At 49.5% G+C, this 22,109-nt stretch overlaps 1 protein-coding gene across 2 annotated transcripts in view; it reads right to left on the reverse strand.

The window, feature by feature from the left end:
* Positions 1 to 22,109, reverse strand: part of LOC100120252 (serine/threonine-protein phosphatase 4 regulatory subunit 1) — a 151,102-nt gene that overhangs the window by 128,273 nt on the left and 720 nt on the right. The window contains exon 1 of one of the 2 annotated variants that reach the window (XM_031925263.2): positions 3,344 to 4,251. The exons of the other annotated variant lie outside the window; for it this stretch is intronic. The gene's annotated coding sequence lies outside the window, so the exon portion shown is untranslated. Of the gene's footprint in view, positions 1 to 3,343; positions 4,252 to 22,109 lie in introns of those variants that run through there. 2 annotated transcript variants of the gene reach the window in all.

Raw genomic sequence — 22,109 nt, forward strand, 5'->3', positions numbered from 1 at the left:
GGGAGTATTGATCCCGGTTACTGTACTCTCTCTCCCCCCGTCCTTCTCTGCTCCTTCTCTTTCCTCCTCTACGCTGTGTAGCTCGTCGCATCTTGCTCTATCGCGCTGCTCTGGCCTCTATAACTGTATTTCCCTCCATCCTCCGGCCTATCCTTTTTGCTCCCTCCTCTCCTCCCTACTGCCCCTCGCTCCGCTCGAGAGCCAAAGCGCCCCGAGTTCTCTGGGATGACTTGCGTTGGGTTCAGGGTCATGCGTGTGTGTATGTACCCCTTTCTCTATGTAGGTATCACACGCACGCAGACAATTTGCGCTTTTTCACCGGCAGCCGCGGCTTGTCACGCTGCGACCGCGAGCCTTCTTTCGCGAGTTTTAATTAGTGTCCGGAGGAACGACTTGTCAGGCGCCAGGACAAGGCTTTAATTTAGCCGCCTTTTTGCGCGCAGCGAGCTCTCTTCGGTCTTCCGAATTTCTTGTTCCAGATAATACTTGTCGTATCGGATCGAGATCTCGTGTACTATCGAGCTATAGATCGGCCGCTTCGTGAAACCCAGCTGAGATAAGAAATGTTAACCCGTCATATCCGTGATACGCGCGACGATTCAAGCAACGAGGAGAGCACAAAAGAACTGCCGCCGCGAAGAATGAGAGATTTCGAGTGCGTGATTATCGCGCATTCGAGGCAAAACACGCGTTTCGATGGCTGTAGATATCAGCGAAGGCCAGTGTACTGTGATCGTCGACTCTCGGGTATTCGTGGCTCTGCGAATCAGAAAGTGGACGGGATGGATCATATGAGAGGGAAAAAAGGTCACGCGGGGTTGAGAAATTTAATCGAAGCGTGCGAGTCGAAATTTATGATTTCGACGGAAACAGTCGAAGTGGTATACAAGGTCGTACGCGAGACTCGTTGCTTATACAAAAGCAAAACAACGTCGCTCACGGAAAAACGCGCGCCATGTGCGCGACTTTGCCCTATTGCTCGAGGGTCAAGGGATGAAGATAAAAATAAAAAAAAGAGATATCCCCGCGCAGCGCGCCGGGGTCGATTATCATACGACGGGGAAAAAGTATACGTGCAAGGTGTTTTCCGCCGTAGTGTATAGCTGCGCGGGTACGGAAGGCCGTCCTTTGTTCAATAATGCATGCGCTACTGAATGAAGCCTATATTACGCGCTCTACACATACTCCAGCTCGTATATACGCAGAATGAACAATATCTTATACTCGCATTCCTGCTCGCTTTTATATATATATATATATATATATATATATATATATATATAAAATGGCTTATTTTATATATATATAAAATATATATATATATATATATATATATATATATATATATATATATATATATATATATATATATATATATATATATATATATATATATATATATATATATATATATATAGCCAGGCCGGAATATCGATATCAATACCGAGCGCGCGAATTTTCCTCAAAGTTCCCGTAACAATCTTCACGCCACTCTCCGCAAGCGAATCCGGCCTGATAGAAGGAAAAAAGGAAGCCTAAATTCGCCGGCATATATAAGAGAGGAAGCGGAGGCTTCAAGAGAAATTCCAATGCGGGACTGACGCCGTCAGCCCTTCGGGAGAGGAGAGCTTATATATAGTCGACGGTATCTCGCGGCACTCAGCCTAGAAGCACTTTTTCCCTCCTCTCTCGCGCCCTGCACCCGCGCCTTTTCCGACTTCGACGGGCTCTTTTCTCCTCTGTGTGCGTGCGTGTGTACGTGTCGGTTTTTTCTTCTACTTCTTCTTCGCCGTCTTACTCTGGATTCGAGACAGAGAGACAGGCGCGGCGCGTAGGAGAATCCATTACGGAGAGCCATTTAAAATTCATACGCCCCTCGAGTCCTCCCTTTATTTTTACCGACTCTGTACGACACGCGGTTTATTTTTCTATACGTACCGCCGATTCACACACCGGTTGGCACATTGTCATGAAATATCGCGACAAAAAGAGAGCCAGCCGAAATCTCGAATTCTATTTACAAAATACATCGCGGGCGAAGATTGCCGGTCGTCGACCCGCTTTTTATCGTGGAAAAGAGAGCGCGAATTCCAGCGGAGCGAGAGAGAGAGAGAGAGAGAGAGAGAGAGAGAGAGAGAGAGAGAGAGAGAGAGGGGAGGGATCGAACGAAATTCGCGCCTAATCGCGGATCGATAAGAGGAGGAGCCGCGATGCTGCTGCCGTTGCTCGCGCGAGAAACATTCTGGTGAAGCAGAGAGCACCGCCACACATCGATAATCGAAGCAAGCCAATCGAACCCCCCAGCGAACGAGTCGCGAGGCATCAAGGTTTAATCAAGGCGCACATTAGGAAAGGCAGATACGCATTAGAGAGAGAGAGAGAGAGAGAGAGAGAGAGAGAGAGAGAGAGAGAGAGAGAGAGAGAGAGAGAGCGCCCCGGGCTAATGCCCTCGTCAAGGGTAGAGAAGGAGGGGTCAAATCGAGTTTGCTCTATCTCCCTCGCTCTACCTCGCTTTCCTCTGTCAGTTCATCGAACCGTGCGCGTTCTATCCCGAGCGCGCGCGCGCGCGCGACAAGGTCAAGGCGCGTAACACGTGTCCCGAGATAAGGACCAGCGCCGAAAAATAGCGGCGAGAGAGCGGTCGATAAAGCCGCGCATATTATATAGAGCGAAAGCTCTGTAGAATACGTGGGCGCTTTGAAGTCGGAAAAAATGCGTTTTCGATCACGCGACGCTGGTTTGCTTTACAAGCGCATCCGCAGTTTTATAATTGCGTATAAAAGGGGTATTTTCAGCTGTCTATAAGTGCTCTATGGGAGATGGTATTTATAGTTTGGATATTTAGCGGGGGAAAAGACGTCGATGTCTACATAGCTAATTAACACTTATAAACTAACTCGACGAGTAAAAATCCCGGTAATTTACGCGGACAGCTCATACATTCGGATTCCAACGACAATTATCGCCCACCCACCCACACACAGACACACACGGCTCCGCCGAGAGATTCAGTGATTCACGGAGGCAATAAAACGCGAGTAACGATAAAAGATAGCGCAATAATAACAATAATAATAAGCAGGAGATTCAGAGCACGAGAAGTTGAGAGTCGAGATAAGGAACGAGTAAACAGGAGGAGAATAAGAGCGAGCGAGAAAGAGAAGGAAGGGGGCGGACGAGCAGCGAGGGATGAGCTCACGAGGGGGAGGATATTCGTCCCCGAGGACGAGCTCCTCTCTCTCTCGCTCTCCGTAGGGGTCGCGCCACCGGGAATCCCAAGTTTTTCCGGCCGGTTTTTTTTTTCGCGCGGGAAAAACCAAGAAGGGTGTGTGTGTGGCCTTACCTCAATTCTCGGCCGCTGCGCAATAATCCAGGGGAAGAAGCCTCGAGATTCCCGCGGAACTCGGCCCACCTCTCACATGGCGCTTGCACTGAACTGCCTCGGAAAGTCAAAGCTACACTCCGCCGCGGCTGCACTATCGGCGAAGAATATCGCGAAGCTCGCCGCGAGGGCCACTCGACGACAGAGGAACGCCGCCTTGCAGCCTCATGGCTGCTGCTGCAGCAGCTCGCAGCGTTCGGCAACGCCTCGAAATGGCTGCAGCAAGTACCGGATCCTGTGTACCGGGGGCTTCCTCGTCGCGCACGGAAATTCCTCCGCGGAGCATACGATGGAGCTTTTACGTAACGAGTCGTTCAACTCAAGAGTCACGTGTCCCAAATGGAGAGAAGACAACATCGCACCGCCGCGGGGGAGGGAGTACGTAATCGATGCACCGCACCAAACACACACTTCTTCTGCCGCTGTTCGCCTCGAAAGCTCGACGCTTCACGTGCCGAGCTTTCCCAGCCGGTTGAGCGCGTCGTCGAGCTTGCGGCCATGCCTTCCACTTGCCGGCCGACGCCGCCACGGCGGCGCGTGTCTCGTCGGCCCCGCACGACGTCTCTCCGCACTGTGTCCGTCCAAGTGCCCTGACACTCGCGCGCGTACACATCGTCGGAGGGTACTTAATACGCCGGTGAGGACACACGAGGCTACGCCTAATAGCGGGCTGCGGAAGCTGCGGACGACGCTGCGCACACAACTCACCGTGCACCGGAAAAGACTTACTGCACGGAGCGGCAGCGGCGACACGCAATCTTTGCCGAGCTTTCTCTCTCTCTCTCTCTCTCTCTCTCTCTCTCTCTCTCTTGCGCGCGCGCGCTCTTGCACTGCAATGTCCGTCGGTCTCTCTCGAGCCGGGCGCAGCGCGATTGGTCTCTTTGCACGGAGAGAGAATCTTCCTCCCTTCTCGCGCCACCCACCGCAAAGCAAACCCCCGTGCGCTTCCTCTCTCTCTCTCTCTCTCTCTCTCTCTCTCTCTCTCTCTCTCTCTCTCGCTCTCTCTCTACCGCGCAAGCGTCGCAGACACGTCGCGAATAGATGTGAGCGAGAGGGAGAGAGAGAGAGAGAGAGAGAGAGTTGGATTTTCGCGAGGGAGAGAGAGAAAGAAGGAAAAGAGCGACGATGGCGCCACCGAGCGGACGTCGACGCCCGCGATCGATACCGCGCCAGTCTCACTCGTAGTAGTAGTATATAGTAGCAGTAGTATAGTACAGCAGCCGTAGTAGTAGCCGCCTACGGAGTCTCTCTCTCTCTCTCTCTCTCTCTCTCTCTCTCTCTCTCTCGACACAAGCGCCGTAGTATGGCACGTAGTAGCATAGTACAGCGGATGAAGAGCGAGCGAGAGGGATGAAGATAAATAGTCGCGCACCGAGAGAGAGAGAGAGAGAGAGAGACAGAGAGGGCGCACGAGCCAGCCGCGCGACGGGGTGAATGCACTGCGAAGAGAGAAAGAGAGAGGGAGAGGGAGAGAATATGTGGAGTAGGGTAAGGGGGTGAGGGAAGAGAGAGAGAGAGAGAGAGAGAGAGAGAGAGAGAGAGAGACGGAGTAGAGGGGGTTAGTGGGCGCGAGCGGAAGAAAGCGCGAAAACCGCCGCGAGCCTCTCTCGCGCGCGTGCTGGCGGATGAAAAATGAAAGGCGAAAGAAAGAGACAGACGGACCGAGAGAGCAGTCGTCATTATTATACGCCGATGAATGCGCGAGCGCGCGCGTACTCTACTTTTGCGCCGACCGTCGTCATTCATTAATTGCCGGTGAGATAGCAGCCTCGCGAGCTTTCTTTTTTCGCGGCGAATTTTCTCCCGTCCTCTCTGCAGATGATACGGATACGCGGGCTTTCCTCCGCGTCGGCGAGCCGATCGCACCCCGCGATACATTCCATGTTACAACGGGTGCGCACGATCATCCCTCGCCGTCAATCCGCGAGTATTTTTCCGTGTGCATCAGCGCATTTTACGATTGTATTTAATTAAAGAGCGGCTCTATCTATCGCGCGGAGAAAAAAGCTCCATACGCCCTGTATCTCCTGGAACAGTGTGAAACGTCAAATAAGCAATTAAAATTATGAAATGAGCGGAGCCTCTTGCCTCATTCGCGAAAGCTGCTAACCTAGCGGAACTATCGCGTGCGGGAGATTAAACTTTTGAACTCGAGCGTAAACGACAACAGTCGTAGTGAGAGGACGTTGCAAAACTGTATACGCGAGAGGAGATACGCGCGTTCCATATACACACGTCGGGCGAGCGTGCGATTTTTCGTCGTTGTTGCTTTGTGCCAAACTCACGCGAGTCTGCTCCTCGGCGCGATGTTATTAATAAGTCAACGCTCCGATAAGCGGGGAATCGCATCCGCGTGCAAATTCGCGATACTCGAAAATCCGCAGAGCCAGTGCATGTAGCCGAGCGTTTATCTTCTTAGTTCCTTCCTTATCGCCGATTCGCCCCAGACTCTTCGCGGCGAAAAGCGCGACGCTGCCGAGATCCAACGGATTTCGAATGTGAAACCGGGAGCGAGTCGAGTAGCGCAGCAGGGATGAGTACGTCGGCAGGTTCATTGAGCTTTATTTATACACACACACACACACACACACATAGAGTCGCGGAAGAGCTTAATACGCGGATGGATGGGTGTATTGATCTCTCTATTTTGTTGCGTTTTATTTCCAGAGTCGACCCATTTTTTCGTCTCTCTCCCTCCGCACTCCCGGATATAAAAGAGCGCGAAACGTGAATGGGGGGAGCGAGGCTGTGCGCGGCGTCGAAAGGCCAGTTGTCGGCGCGTCAATCATTAGCGAGTTATAATGTCGACTTTCATTTTCATCCGCGAGCGCGTGAAAATCCAGCACTCGATCGAACGAAACGGCTCGATCGGTTTCGGCTCGTCGAGATGCGTTTAATCACGCGTTCCCGGAAAGTAGGTTCATTATATAACAGAGAAGAAAAGAGAGAGAGAGAGAGAGAGAGAGAGAGAGAGAGAGAGAGAATATGCCGAGTATAGTGTGCAAAGGACTAGCGGCGTGCGAAATGAAAAATCTCTCTGTCGCTGTCTACGGGCGAGTGCAGGCGGGCGCGATCATCCTTCCCCGACCGTATTCAGCACTTTTTTTCCCTCGCGACGAAAAATAGAACAGCGTATACGTCGGCGTGTAATTATACAAGTGGAATAAGAGTAGTGGAAAAACGATCAGCGACGGATTGAATAAAATCCGCACAAAGGTTTCTCTTCCTCCGTGATCGCGGAGGTTCTGCAACGAGCGAAATTCCCTTATTAAATTGCATTATCCCGAGTACGAGATCTGCCGCTTGAAATAGAACAGCAGAGGCTGGCCCGTTTTGTCTGTAACTACTGGCGCGGATAAATGAATAGACAGCCCCCCGCGCGCAATAAGTTAAACAGATGAAACGTGGCGAGCGGAAACCGGAGCAAGAAATCAGAAATCTCGCGAGAGATGCAAAAAACGCCAGCCAAAGACAGACGAGGAAAAAGCCAACAAAAGAGCAGCAGCAATAGTAAAAGCCCAGCACCCTTTGCTATTGCAGCGTCGGAGTTTTTTTCGGATTTCACGAGGGTTTCCGATTCCGCGTACCTATATACATCTCTCCATTCTCCGCTTGCTTTTTTCCACCATTCACTGCGCCAATGTTCCACTTCAACGAGCGTCGATGCAAACTGTGCCACACACACGTCTGGAAAAGCGCACACGTGTGCGCGAGAGCGGGCCCGTTCGAAAAATCCGAGAAAAATTACTCGCACGTCTAACAAACTATTCGCTCGCTGAATGAAAATCTGACAGCTGCGGGGGAGAGAAAACGCTGGGATTGACGGGCTCTCGCCGAGCCAATATTTTACACACGCCACTGCACATCGTCGAGAACAAGGAGCTTTGGTCGATGTGTGCTGAAACGAGAATGGAGGAAATAGCACCGCACGTGGCGGGGTCATTCGTAAAGAGAAAATCCGTGCGGTTATAGCAACGGCGATGGAAAAACAAGCCGAGTATGCAGCAGCGCTGGGAGAAGAAGCTGAAGAAGAGAACGAAGAAATTACACGCGGGAGTAGCGAGAGCTCAATTGATCGGGGTCGGTGGTGAGTTTATTAAAACGAGAGCGTATAAAGTACGCGAGCGGAGGCTTAAAATAGCCGCTCGACACACTGGCCAGGAATGCAGCTAAGGGCAGTGCCGTTTTATTGTTCGCGGCTGGAGGCTGCGACCTATAGCCGCCCGACGCTCTTGCCTTACGTTGCGAGGCCTTTTTTCAAGTAGATGTACAATCTTTCTCAATACTAAGTACCCGGGAAAATTGAAGACGATCGACCTCTACGTACGAACGAATTACGTAAGCACTGCTCGCCGCAATGGCATAAAGATCAGAGCGGAGTTTACGGGCGAGCTCGCTTCGCGCGCAGGAATTAGTTGGCAAATTAAATATAGTACAAGCCGGCAGACATAAAGGACGCGCGCACCGCCGCCGCACGAAACGAAAACGAGCGAACGCCGCCGCCTCAGGAATTTCACCTCTCGGCTGCAGCAGCCGCCGGCGTCCCGATTCCGAACGCGCGACAATTCAACGCCGCCGCGCTGCTATAGACTCGAGAGCGAACGCAGTCTCCTCACTCTTTTTTTTCCACTAGCGCACCTCGTTATCGCGCCAACAAGTTGATCTTTATAAATAGCTCGGAGTGCATGCGGTTAAATTTAATCCTGACCCTCGCTCTCCCAGCGGCGGCACTTTCTTTCGCGCCTTCGCGTCATCCCAATCGCTCGGCGGCTTTCTTTTCTAACCATTGTATGCATTACTGAAATATATCGTACTTGTTTTCGCGTTTCACGTATATCACTGCGAATGTTGAAAACATCGTTGAAAAAGCGACGCAGATACCGAGTGCATGCGTACGACGGGATTCTCTCTCGAGGGGGAAAGAAAGACTTCATTCATGGAGACGTATCGCGGCTCTGTGCGGCGCGCCGCGGAAGATCGTATCTCCGAGATGGAAAAACTGTGTCGCGATGATGGTCAAGTTCAAACGCGATCGAACGATGGCCCGGGGAAGATTTGTTCGATTTTTTCTACACACCTTTCTCTACTCCAATTGTCAAGAATTAGCGTAATTTTGGAGTAGGTCGTGTTGAAATCTAAAGTACATGAGGAAAATGCGGATACGTAGAAGCAGGAAAAACGATCGACACGTGCGCCTTTAATTGTTGCTTCGGTGGAACAAAACTATGAATAAAATATTGAAATGTAAAAAGAGTAATCTAATTACCTCGCAACCGTAAACGCTCAATGGCCGTCGTTACTTTGAATGAAGAGTGCATCCGCGAATGAATCAAGACCCGAGAGCAAAAAAGCATAATATCACGCTAATAAGAGTGGTAAAACGTTCCTGCGCGTCATGATGCGATGACCGATAAGCGTTACGACACCAGCCAGCCAATGAGTTCGTCAGTCTTATCGCGGAGTTGCAGAAAAGTCAACGATAATACGAACGTATACTACGCGACGAACTAATTAAAAATATCTCGCTAATTGTCGAGTCGGAAAAACGTATCTACAGTTCCGTGTGAGAATTTTCAATTTTTTCATCATACGCGACGGACTAGAAAAGACAAAGGAATCAAACCCGAGACGATAGAAGGTACAGAGTCTGCTGTCTGTTGTTCCCCTGGTCGGCTTGTTTTTCTTCCACGACTAGCGAAACCTACTGCGGTAGACCGTACACTTGTGCGTGTGTATTTCTTCGTCGCTCACCCTAATACATCGCCGACGTCGCTACTGCTGCTGATTTGTTTTGTTAGTCCCGGCACTCTCTCTGTCCGCTTTCTTTGCAAAATTCAACAGATTAACTCATTCTGCCGCTCTTCCGCTGAAAGCTGAGTTTCCCGCTTTTACTGCATTTCGTTTGTGTTATTTTTCAGCTCGACGCTTGGATTGAATTAAATTTATGATGGAATTGGATTTTATTTAGTTTTTTTTTTAAAACTCGTCTCGCGCTTTATGATTAAATTCAATTTTAACTCTCGCGAGTAAAGAAATAGTAAAAGTTTCGACGAGGATGTGGCCACTAGACCCACACACACACACTGAGTTTTCAAATTAAAAACACTCGACAGCAGAATATAGATAGAAAAGTCCTTATCTCCTCTTCCGAAGCACACTCGAGTGGGAGACTTGAGAGACACGCAAGCTTCGTGTCTATAGTTTAGAAACAGCCCTCCCGACTCATTCGGATGACGATGACAATAATAAAAGTACCAACTTCGCGCGGGGAAAAAGGCGGAAAGAGAAAAAAGGATAACGCGCAGCGCGGTTAAAAGGTGGAAAAAAGAAAAACCGAAAGGTTACCGCTCTCTCGTATCATCTTTCCCGACAAGCTTTCGAGAGAGACAGAGCGAGCTTCGCCAACAGCGGAAAATTAACTCCATTCCTTCCTCTTTTAATTTCGTCTGTGTGCTTCTGATTTTCCCGGGGATCTCGCTCGGCTCTTGCGCTTCGACGCGCGGTAATTACGCGCTTTGAACTCGACGATGGGGAGAATTTTACTTGATTGCGCTCTCGCCCTCGATTTCTCTCTTTTTCCCTCGCGGATGCTAGTCATGATTTATAACATGCAGCGAGAGATGGGAATTGAGGCTCTTTGCGTGTGGAGAGCACATCCAGCGAGTGGAAGCGTTTATACGTCTGATCTTCTTTCCGATACTTGAACAATATTTACCGATTTGGAAGTGTCATCGAAACGAAATTTCGCTCTCACACATGAATCTCAATCTGTAAAGCGCGGAGCTTTGGTTAATTTCTACAAATTAGCAGGTAACACGCGATAAGCATCGCGCTTTAGCGAGATTACACGAGTAAAATTAGAAGTGATTAATTAGGCTTGTTAATAATGTAAAAGCGTCGTCTAATCCTCCCTAATTGGCATAAAAATCTCACGATGCGGTGACGCGCGCAAGAAAGCCGCAGTCCTCTCCTCAATTAGGCAAACGCGAAGAAATAATCCACAGACATCGTGGCAATTACGCGGCGGACGCCGACGGACAAATATACACGCTCGTGCGTTTATCATCGCGGGAAATCACGCTTAAAATTGGTCCAGTCTCGTTTCTCACGAACGGCAACTGCACCGGCGATCCGCGTAAACTTTTTTCGGGCTGCGCCGACGTGTACTTAAATCCGTCTCGCCTTCGAGAATCTTTGTAACGGAGACGTATCTCTCGAGGAGGTTATATATTCATTGCCTTCGACGCGAAGGTGCCAAGCCACTGCGTCGGATTTCTTTTGTTCTGCCGCGGAATTCGATGGAACGAGGATCCATAATTTCGCAACTAATAAAAACGTATCGCTCAACTACGTCAACCCTAAAATGATTTTCCGCAAAACTATTACAATACTTGTTGATCCCTCACCCTCGAAGGAGCACCAAAGTCAAGGTATACCAGAGCCCCTTCCGCATGATTCTCCAAGCGTATATAGCTATAGCACCGCAAGCTCAAAACCGGGCAACTGCCGGTAAAGTTTTATACGCGCGGGGCGCGTCGCTCCGCATCGACGAGAGGAACTGCGCGAACTTTTTTGCATCGCTGCAGCTAGAGCGAGAGAGAGAGAGAGAGAGAGAGAGAGAGAGAGAGAGAGAGAGAGAGAGAGAGAGGAAGAAAGACCAAGAAATTCTTCTGGCGTTCCGCGCCGTTGGCTTTTATATTATATCGCAAGCACGCGCTGCACCACCACCACCACCACTGCGCTCTGTGCCGCCTCGAATCGCAAACGCAGAAATTTTCACGAGTCCCGTGTCTTTTGCGCGGGAGTCTAGTGCGTTCGTTTTTTACGACCCCTTTGACTTTCGCCTCGACGGTGACTTTTATTTGGAGAGTTTAGGTGGGACCGAGAGGGGGATTGTTTCTTTTTACAGATGCGCAGGCGATCTGCTGCTTCCGCGGAAAATTTTATTTTCCATAGGTATGCGGAGCTGCAGGCTTCTAGCAGCCTTATGTATTATTCAAGCGTTTAGTTTTTTCTGAAAACCGTTGCTGACTCGACTACGGTATAAAACTCTTGTCAAATTTCTTTCACCTATATTTAACGAAATGCACGCCGGCACGCATAAAAATCGCGTCGCTTTTTGCGTCATGCTCGAGCGGAGGCGATTCTGTAGCCGCGTAACTTGGGGATTGGGGCTGTCAAAAACGCGAGATTTTTCGTCTCGACGTGGACCTCATCAGTCCTCGCGAATGGAAACGCCGAGCTTTTGTCGCGGGAGCTTGAAGTTTGAATGAACTTTTCGCAAAATAAGGGCAGAACTTTTGATGGTTCCAGTTTGCGCGAAGAAAGTTCGCAGGCTGAGTGCGGATACACAAAAAGCGCCGGAGAAGAGCGGAAAATAATAGCTCGACTCGGCTATGCCATGATGCACACGTCGCCGAGCAGAGCCTCTGGTCGTTATCTCTCCGAGCCGCAAAGTAGGTTCACACGTGATGGAACGCGGAAATGAATCGAGTGGGAACGAGCGCGAGTTGTACTAACTGCTGCACCGCGGGAAGGCCGAAGCCGCACGCTTCTTCTTCTTCTTCTTCTTTCCGTTTCATCGGTTCGACGTCTCTGGCGATGCTGCATTGGCATCTCTTCGACTGCCGTACGTTTGTTTTTTTCTCGCGGCTTGCGATGCCTCGCGCAGTTGTGCGAGTGTGTAGGATCGTTGCGATGGGAAAGTAATGATTTCGTGGGCGGCGTTATGCGGTGAAATGCATAGCCGTTGGTCTTGCCGGTCTCGGTAGTTATGTACTGGTCGTTGCGCTATTCGAGTGAAATAATTCGTCGATTGAGAGACGCGAGTACACACGCGTGGAAAAGACTCGGGAAGAGAAGCGCCGAAGGGTTGCAAGATCGCCGGCTTTGAGGGTACAATAATTCGGAGGCGCGGAGAGCGAACTGAGAGCCGAGAGTCTCCGAGACGCAGGAGTTAATGCGCCGGAAGTAGAGAGAGAGAGAGAGAGAGAGAGAGAGAGAGAGAGAGAGAGAGAGAGAGAGAGAGAGAGAGAGAGAGACAAGGGAAGCGTCTGACTGTCCGTCTGCCGCTCGTCTTGTCGTTCGGACCGAGTAGGCGAGCAAGACAAAAGGGGCAAAGAGTTTTTCGAGTCCGCGCAAGAAGTACATCCGTTGTAAGTTGGATCGGTCGCAAAAAATCTTCGCCAGCGACAGTCGAAGAAGCTATACATATATTTTTCTGAATTTTCGCTCCGACTCCCCGATTATTCCCAGGCCGTCCTCATGAATGGCAGTCGCACATCGCTCGACTCACGCCTCGGATTCGCATGTACGAGCCTATACCTATACGGCGGCGTCGCCCACTACTTCTCTCTCACTCTCCTGCTCGCTATATATACACATTACAGCACAGAGCCGTAGAGCAGAGCGAAGCGTCTAGTAGAGCTCCGGCGATGCAGGGAGCGGCATCTGGAGGTCGTCGTGGTCGTCTACGTCTGGTGTGGGATCGATCCCGGCGGGCCGACGTCGTCGCGGATTCGTCGAGCCGAAAATAGGTGTAGTGCTGCCCCGAGCAGACACTCTATCCATCTCCCCCCTCTCTCCGCCTCTCTCTCTCTCTCTCTCTCTCTCTCTCTCTCTCTCTCTTCGGTCACGACGGCGGCGAACTTTCGAGGTTAGAATCTGGGTTAACGTAACCTTAAACGAGAGACTACTACTCGCAAATTGATCCGATAAGGCGAATTATTAATCGCGACTCCGCCGGCGCGACACGCTCGCTGCGCGAGAATTCACTGCTCCAGATTGATTCCGAGAAAGAGAGGCTGTTTTTAACACACCTGCGGCTCTTCGCTCGATTTTCGCTATAATTGGAATAATAAAATCGATATATTCGCGTACGTTCGTCCAACATTTTTCCACGAACGAGGGCATTCGAAAAATTCGACAATAATCAGGAGAGAGAGAGAAAAGGGGGTCTCTTCGCCGCAGTCGGCAGCGAATAGCACGAGGGTGAACCTTGGCTGATGCGAAAAAGGAGCATCGGCGTGCTGTACGCAGCGCCGGCGACATAAGGCTATCGAGCCGAGTCTCTCTCTCTCTCTCTCTCTCTCTCTCTCTCTCTCTCTCTCTCTCTCTCTCGCTCTGGCTTGAGGAGCCGAAGAGGGAGGGATAAATTCGAGGCGATGGCATCCGCGGAATGCCATGTAATAATCGAAGCCGGCTCGCGGCGTGGCCGAGGGGGCGCCACCGCTCGGCCTCTGACTGCTCGAGTCCGTACACACACACACAAACATACGCGCGCGTATACGCACGGTATAACACACAGCAGTCGAGCGAGACGAGAGTGCGACTTACAAACTCTCGGAGAGCAATTTCAATTATGAATTCGACATTGCCCGCGCTCGAAGCTCCGCGTCTTTCTCGAGATAGCCGTCTCGTATACGTTATTATGGATCGGATACGTATGCGCGCTCTCGTGATCTGCCGAAGATTGATCGAGCGAGAGCCAAGACAAAAAAAAATACACCGAGATCACGAGGACAAGTGCACGCGAGGCGTGGAGACTAAATCATCAGCGAAAATCGACCGCAGCCGCGTGAAAACTCGAAGGCGAGTATAACGAAAAGAAAGAAGGAAAAAATAAACAGCAACTGCAGCGAGCGTCGCCGCATTTCGGGGGTTTCTCACCCCTCCTCCGTCGCTCATTATTCATCACACACATGCGTGCGTGCAGCAACGTATATCGCCGTGTCGCGCTTACTTTTTTCAAGAGTTTCGCCCGGGACCCCCCCTCGGTTTGCGCGCGCGCAAACAAGGCCGACTAGAAGACCTCCCCTGGCTCTTTACTCCCTTCGCGTCTTCCTTTATGCGCCGCTCTCTCGCCGAAGAAACTTTAATTTCTTCGGCATTGTGTCGCGCTGAGTTCCTTGCCCTTTGCTCAGAGCAGTATTGGAAGGTGGTGGTATAGGGGGAGGGGGGGGGTCTCTTTCAATTCGGCGGTCTGTTTTTGATAGGAGGTCGACGACGGCGACTTCGTCTAGACGAATGCGATCGGCCGGCTGCTGCCGCTGGCTTTATGTAATCGCGAAACGAAATGCACCCCTCGCGCAAAAATACTCGCGTACCGGTTCTTTTTTCTACTCCATTATATTTCGCCAGTGAGAGAACGAGCGCTATTTCTTTCGAGCTCTATTTTTTCGGGACTTTGCCCCGACGCCCCTTACATCGCGCCGACGACCGGTGCGCGAGATGGGGTCGTTGCCTGATGCGCCGACGAGTTTGCACCGGTGCGCCTCCGTGTGTATACGCGCTGAGATATATGGCTCCGCTGGGATTTCGCTGCTTTCGAGAGCTTGAAATTCGAAAGGTTGCAGCGCGGTTTTCCCCGCGGAACGTACAAGTATGATGCTAGATTTCCTTTATCAGGCCCTATAAGCCGACAAAATTTGCACACCCGACAATCAGAGTCAACATCGCGCTCGAGAGCGGGAGAAGGATATAGAGGGAGAGAGAAAAAAAAACGAGAAATTCTCGTTACCACCGGTCGACATAGGCACGGCTCAACTGGTTTACGCGCCGCATATCCCGCATCAGCATTGCAGCACCCCCCTCCGAAAAATTCGCTTCCTCCTCCCGTCGGCGCGCGCGCGCGCGCGCCATTCTTTTCTCCGCATCATCCCCCTGTGCGCGTCTGCATTTAAATGATTTATTCTCTTTATTAAAATCGCATTCGCACGAGAGATGCGCAATCGGGCGCAACGTCGGCAGAGCCTACATTATACTGCGCGCCGATCTTTTTGTCAGCCACGTATACTCGTCTGCAGCGATGCAGACTAGTCGTTCGCGGCGCTTTGTTTTCTTCGCAGAGTTCGTAACCCTCGAGACGCGATTCTTTTAGTCGGCATCAGCGGGCACATGTTGCGCGCCACACATCAGTCTCGAATTTGCGAGATATTTACTCGGGATTTTTGTGCATAAATAATCCGATGCCTCGTGGCTCGCGTTACACGGCGCGCTGAAAACTGTCAAATGACATCGCGACCCCACTCGAAATCCATAATCCACATAATGTATAACTCCTCTCTGCCGATACTCCAACGAGAAAACAAACACGAGGCGCGCTTTGTCGAGCTCTCGCGGCCCATTGTGCGCGTATAAATTTCAGCGCCCCCCGGCAGCGAGGTGTGTGTGTGTGCATATATATATATATATATATATATATATATATATATATATATAAAGAGGGCGTAATTCATCGATCGGTTCCCGAAATAACCGTCGTATCGCTCCCGGGACCGCAGAATCGCTATTAGATTCGGATCCGAGCGCCAGCGACATAGTGATACATGCATCGATGTACTCGTTTTATTTCGGCCCGCGAGAGCACGTGCTCGCCGCGGAAAATTGATTGTCCTGGTTCGCGTTGGGAGAAAATCCAGGAATATACGTTTCCTCGATTTATTTTTCGAAGTACGCAGATGAAATCGAGTTATTTCTCGAAGGACGGGCACCGGGTTCGATATAACGTATAATTCGAATGTTTGCCATCGAACGAAGACTGTATGGGTGTGGGTTATTATTAACAACGCAATAGAGCCGTAATTGAGAATAAATCTCGATAATCCAATTCTCGGCGTAGTCTCATCGCCGGGATTTCCATAATCCCCGACTTTCGTCTACGTTACGGTATCCTATACAAAGTCCTGAAACTCCCATGATTCAGCTCGTCATGGTTTCTCGCGAGGTTAGCTCTACAGCATCCGGATATGATTTTTACGAGGCCGAGGATAATGCGATTTTTGAGAACGACGCATAAAAACCTATCGCGGTTTCTCGTCGAATAGTTGCGGGACGCGGACGTTGTATATCGATTCCTTTTATCGAATTAAGATGACAGGGAAAATTAAAAAAAAAATTACCAACCGCGGGGAGAGTGAGAGCAATGAAAAAATAATCCTTCTGGGGGATCTAAGATGAATAATACAAGTAGCCAGTGCGACATTCTACCTTGTATTTTTCTGAGGCATCGGAGGCTACCTTTCAAGTTAAGTGCTGTATATAGCTACTTCTGCTGAAAGTTTTACGGTTAGTGAAGATATACACAAGAGCCATAAACGGTATCCCATTTAAATATTCAAGAGCTTTCTGGGAAATTATATAAATATGCGCCGCACGACAAATTGTTCATATCGCGAGGGGTAGGCTTTCGCTCTTCGTGTATACTGTTAGTCTTGCAAAGTATCAAACTATTTCATTGTACGCTGTTTTCACCGTGTATTACATATAGTTAAAAGAATTTCCCTTTCGAGTAAGTATACCAAACTCGAGATCGGAAGGATCAAGTGTAAAATTTTCATTCGCGCTGCTCCCAAAACCCGGTTCGGATCTCGGAATAACGAACGGAACAAGAGTGTACGCAGTGTATTTCGGTGATTAATCGAGCAACGCCTCGTTTTACTGCAATTCGAAGAGTCGTTAAACGGCGCATAGTCTCATTAACATAAAACCGACATTCCTCGCATAGGTTCGCAGCAAAAAGCTTCGCGGAAGAATTATTACTCGCGCTCATGTCTCTCCATCATCGTTTCGGGATAAGAGACGATCGAGCGTCCGAAAAAAGTAACGAGAACATGACTCAACCCTTCGCACTAGACCTTCCATGTTTTCCTCGTATTTCTCCCGTCACCCGCAGCGTATAAGTACGACCGAGAAAAGACAATGACGATTCGTCGAAAACGACACATACTGCACGTATACGCGTATAGGGTCTCTGCATCGGAGAGTCATCGGCAGCGAATTTGTCTCGGCCATGAACGCGGGCACTCCCACTCGGCGCCGCTTTCATCTGGCCGCGCGCGGCGGCCAAAGCGCTTATGCAAATCTCGCGCTCTTTCTCCGCGCGTTCATTCATCTCGCGTGCTGAGAGAGAGAGAGAGAGAGAGAGAGAGAGAGAGAGAGAGAGAGAGAAAAGTTCGTCTGTCTCTGTTTTGTCTCGGAGGCGCGCAAAGGACATCGGGCGGTAAACATTTTTTGTCGAGAGGGCGCGTTGTTTGCAGCGAGGCGAGGGAGAAAATGGTTGATAATGGCTTGCCGGATCGTTATTTTTTGTTGCCGGTCTTAACGAGATGAAGCGTCGATTGCGTCGAATTATACACCGAATAGCGATAGCATCATCGTATCGTCGCAGTTACGTTGTTTACTTACGACCCGCGTATATACAGAGCCTCTAATACGACATGTCGGGAAGCTACAAGTTCAATATCAAAAGCATGAAGCAGCGATAAACCGCGCGCGCAGCGATGGTGTCTCTTCAGAGAAACGTTCCCCGATGCCAGACGGACAATAGACTCATACGTCGGAAAAATAAAAAAAAGGGTCGCGGAAACGTCGGAGATTCCTTCGCAAGTCTCAAAGGGCCGCGGAAGAAACCGACTGCCAGCTCCAACGCCGCGACTGCCATACGGCTCTCTTTCTCTGATAAACCGACTCCGGAATGCCACGGGGAGATAAAGCTATAGAGCAGCAACAGCCGGCAAATAAAAGCGAGAGGAGAGAATCTTTTACTCTCTCGACTTTACTATCGCGCTTGGCCCGCTCGTTTTCGCTATGTGGAGGGGACGACGCTCCGTGTAGTCGTAATTTTTCGCTTCGATCAAAGTACGATGATCGAGAGGATTTTTCGGTCGGACGAGAGCGCCGATTTGGGTCATTGCCATGACAGCGTTATCGTTATACGCTCGGGATACCCTTTTCACGCGATTGCGCTCGAATCGGTGCCGATTTTCTCTGTACAGAAACTTTTACGCTCCGCTGAGGAAAAAAAATCACGCGCAGCAATTTCCAAGAAGCTGCGGCTAAGAAAGCTGCAGCGTTCCTCTCCCGACACACATCGAGCATCCGCAACGAGCTCCTATTATACCTCTGCGCGCACACGTACCCAGAAGCAGCAGCAGCAGCAGCAACAGCAGCGTATATAGTCGAAAAAATCGGCGGGGTACGCGGGCCCTACTTACGGTTTCGTGACAGATGGCACGCCGGAGAGAGAGAGAGAGAGAGAGAGAGAGAGAGAGAGAGAGAGAGAGAGAGAGAGAGAGAGAGAGAGAGAGAGAGAGAGAGAGAATAGTCGACGAGGAGAGATCAGTAACCCCCGATATAGGCGAAGGACCTCGACGCCGCAGCCGAAAAAGTGGGGGGAGGGAACGACGGGGGGACGACGCGAGTATGCCTTATGTATGCGTGTGTGTGTGTATGTGTGCATGCCTTGGAATCATCGCGGAATTCGAGGGGAAGGCTGCCCCGACGACGACGACGATTGCCGTTAGAGGTTTTTGTCCACGAGTTTTTCTGGACTTTTGGTGTACGAGGAATTTTTGGGAGATAGATTCGATTTGGGGGACGCTTGACGAAGGTGATTTGTTTAATTGGCTGCCGACTTTGATGCTCGGGAAATCGTTCGCTTTTTTTTTACGGCGTGAGCCGAAATTTCCCATATGGATTTCGTCAGCCGTGCAATCCGTAAAGCCATCCGAATGTTTTCACGTCGATCGTGGAATTTGGAAAATCGAGTCCCGTTGAAAAAAACAAACCAACGCCACGTGAAAAACCAAAAAATTCCAAAAGAGAAACAACTACATTTCCTCGCGTCCGCACAAAGCCACTGTAGGCGGCGCCACATGCCGGCATCCCGAGCGTAACTGCGCCATTCATCGGCTCTGCGGCGCGTCTGCAGCAGCAACGACGACGGCGAGAGAAAGAGAAAGAAAGACAGAGACAGAGACAGAGAGAGAGAGAGAGAGAGAGTCTCTCGCGCGGCGCAGTACTACACACGCTCACGCTTCTTCGCGCGAGACATGCGCTCTCCGTCGCCGCCGCTTAGCAAACTACGACGCAGTTTTTCGACCCCGACTTCTCCCTCTCTTTTTCTCCCATATTATTATATACCTATACGCACTCGATATCTCTCTCTCTCTCTCTCTCTCTCTCGCTCTCCTCCTCATGGCTACTCTTTTTTTTCTACGCATGTGTATCCCGGAGTTTCGACACACGCGCGCTACGCGAGGTCGGCGCTTTATCGGGCGGCGATTTTCGTGATGCGTAGGTAGTTACTCCGCGCGTGTGTGTGTGTACGCAGTGCATATACGCGAGGCAGGGATGACTGTAGGAAAGAGCGTCCATTGATTTTTCGCCGCGTGAGTTCGGGATGGATTTCTTTTTCGTGAGGTTCGAAAACCTTCGGTTCTCCTGCGCTTTGCCTTCAGCATCGGAGAGTCGAGAAAAGTTTTCTAGACGGATGTGAGCAAACGATTAGAGACCTTGAAATTCTGTACTATGTCTCAACGCTCCGTTTTATCTAAAATAAACGCAAGGTGGGGCCTTTTAAATGCCTAATTAATAGTTGGCCAGGGAGGAGGTGGGAGAGATAAGCGAAGGAATAACAATTTTGGAGATAAAAATAATAATCGACCTATAAGCCTTGACTGAATGAATATGTGAGAAATACTACCATTCGTATCCTTGAGACGGAATCTTTGGATTCTTTTAGCCGATGTTTGCTGAATAAAAGATTAGAGAGACACATATGAATCGTCGATTGAAATATGTTCTACAAAGTTGAGAAAAAAAAAACGGCGATACGTATTCAGTTATTCCAATTCGAAAGTAAACATGCTATCAATTATTAAAAATTAAGATGCATAATATACGCTACGTACGATTGCGAGAAACTATAAAATGTGTGCTTCTTAAGCAATAGGTGTAATCAATATTCAAACAGATGTTATCTCAATGCAAACACATAGCGAAACATTGAAAGGAGCTGCGTTTAATTTTTAATTCGTGACGTACGTAGCTTCACCTTGTAATCTTACAGGTATGCGCACTTTTTTTAATTTTTAAATCAGCATCCTGCCAACCAATCACTTACAAGGTGCGCTTCTTCGATTATAATTATGCGCAAGAAAGCCAACGATCATCTTGTGTCATTGTTTATTCGATCGTTTTATCGCTCGATTCATGCACCTACGTAAGGGTCAAAATATTTACATGTCGACGCTCGACACTGCGTCGGCCAAACGCGTCATCTGCATTGAACAGACCTCTGGGATTGGACTAATAGCTTTATAAGTATACACGACAAATTTACACATCAAAAACATTTATGTAAAAGAGAAAATTCCAAATGTATCTGGAGTCTTGAAAATAGGAATTCTTATGATTGTTACAGTGATAACAGCATCTTTACTGTAGCAAAAACTCGCGCGTGTTATATTGCGAGTTGGGTATTTACCTACGGTGCCAAGTGGGCTTTAGATTTTTGAACATTGTTTGTGTGGTTTACGATTGCACGTTACGCTTGGTTTAGTGTGTAGGCGGTGTGCAAAATATTGGTAAAATCTGTTCTTGATTCTGAGACAATATAGCAGTAATACCAGAATGGAACATTATGAACACATATTGTACACAACATATAATATAGATATTTAAAAATATACCAAGATATATCAAATTATATTATGGAACATAGTAAAGCGGTAAAGGCATCATCAGATCAATACCATGACAAGTACTTGAAATTCGATTGATTATATAAAAACAATTTAATTATCATAAATATTCATAGTATTTTTCCAATGAAGAAGCGAGAGTCACTCCGGGCACGCAACTTGAGCCTGATTATGAGTAAAATTATTTATAATTTCTTTCCATCGCAGCGACATCATATTTTATTTAATATAGAAAATAACAGTCCGTCTGAATACGTCATCGCAGCAGCTAAAAATATTTCGTTGGCTCCGAACGCAATAGCGGCCTCTCTAAATTTCACGCGATTGTCTGCTTCGGCGGATGTATTTGCGAACATCCGGACTCGTTATTTATCTACGATCCCAGCCCAAAGCGTCTCGACGCGAGCAAGACAAAAAGAAACACGCTTAGCGAACAGTCCGTTCATCGACGAAAATCAAATCCATATTTTGCCAAGAGATAGCATTCGACGAAAACAAAAACAACAACAAAAGCGACCGCAATAAAATTCTCCAATAAGTCAGCGCGCGCGCGTCGATAAGCGTCACGTCTCGCTCTGCACCGGATACGCTCGTCCATCGATTTTCGCACGCGTGAATCCGCGCGCGGCGTGTAAACGCGACGTAAAAGCGCAAAAAAGCCGTATATATACGTATACACCGCAGTGCAGCTCTCGACGACGACTACGACCTGCAGCGGAAAAGAGACAGAGAAGCGCGCGGCGAGAGAGCAGCGTAAAAGGCCGCTGAACCTCGCGAGGTAAACATTGCGATAGGGCGCGAAACGCGACGCTTGGCGCCATCTGGCGTCGCCGTCAAAATCATGCCGTGCACACTAGACGAGCGAGCCGCAGCATGCACGTAACACTACTTATACGCTCTACGACGTGAAACGCGCACTCACGCGTGTTTCTGCAGGCGAGAACAGGCCTGTCCACTGCGTTTCCTGGTATTGCCCAGGAGAATCGCGAGCCCCGATGGTGGCGATGAAACGCACGAGAAGAAACACTCGCGAACATAACCTAGAAGGCCGTATATGTGTGTGTATACGTACCGCGCGACGTGCGCACGCGATGATAATGACACGAGGGTATACACAGAGAGCGGCGGCGACGTAGCCGAGATAAGGAGTATTTCGCGACCTGGCGAAACTCTGGCCACTTAACCTCAAAACTGGGAGAAAAGCGAGCTCGGACTGTTCTATGGCACGAGCGTGCTTGACGTCG

The sequence above is a fragment of the Nasonia vitripennis genome, chromosome 1 (genome assembly GCF_009193385.2).
Source record: "Nasonia vitripennis strain AsymCx chromosome 1, Nvit_psr_1.1, whole genome shotgun sequence".
NCBI lineage: Eukaryota > Metazoa > Arthropoda > Insecta > Hymenoptera > Pteromalidae > Nasonia > Nasonia vitripennis.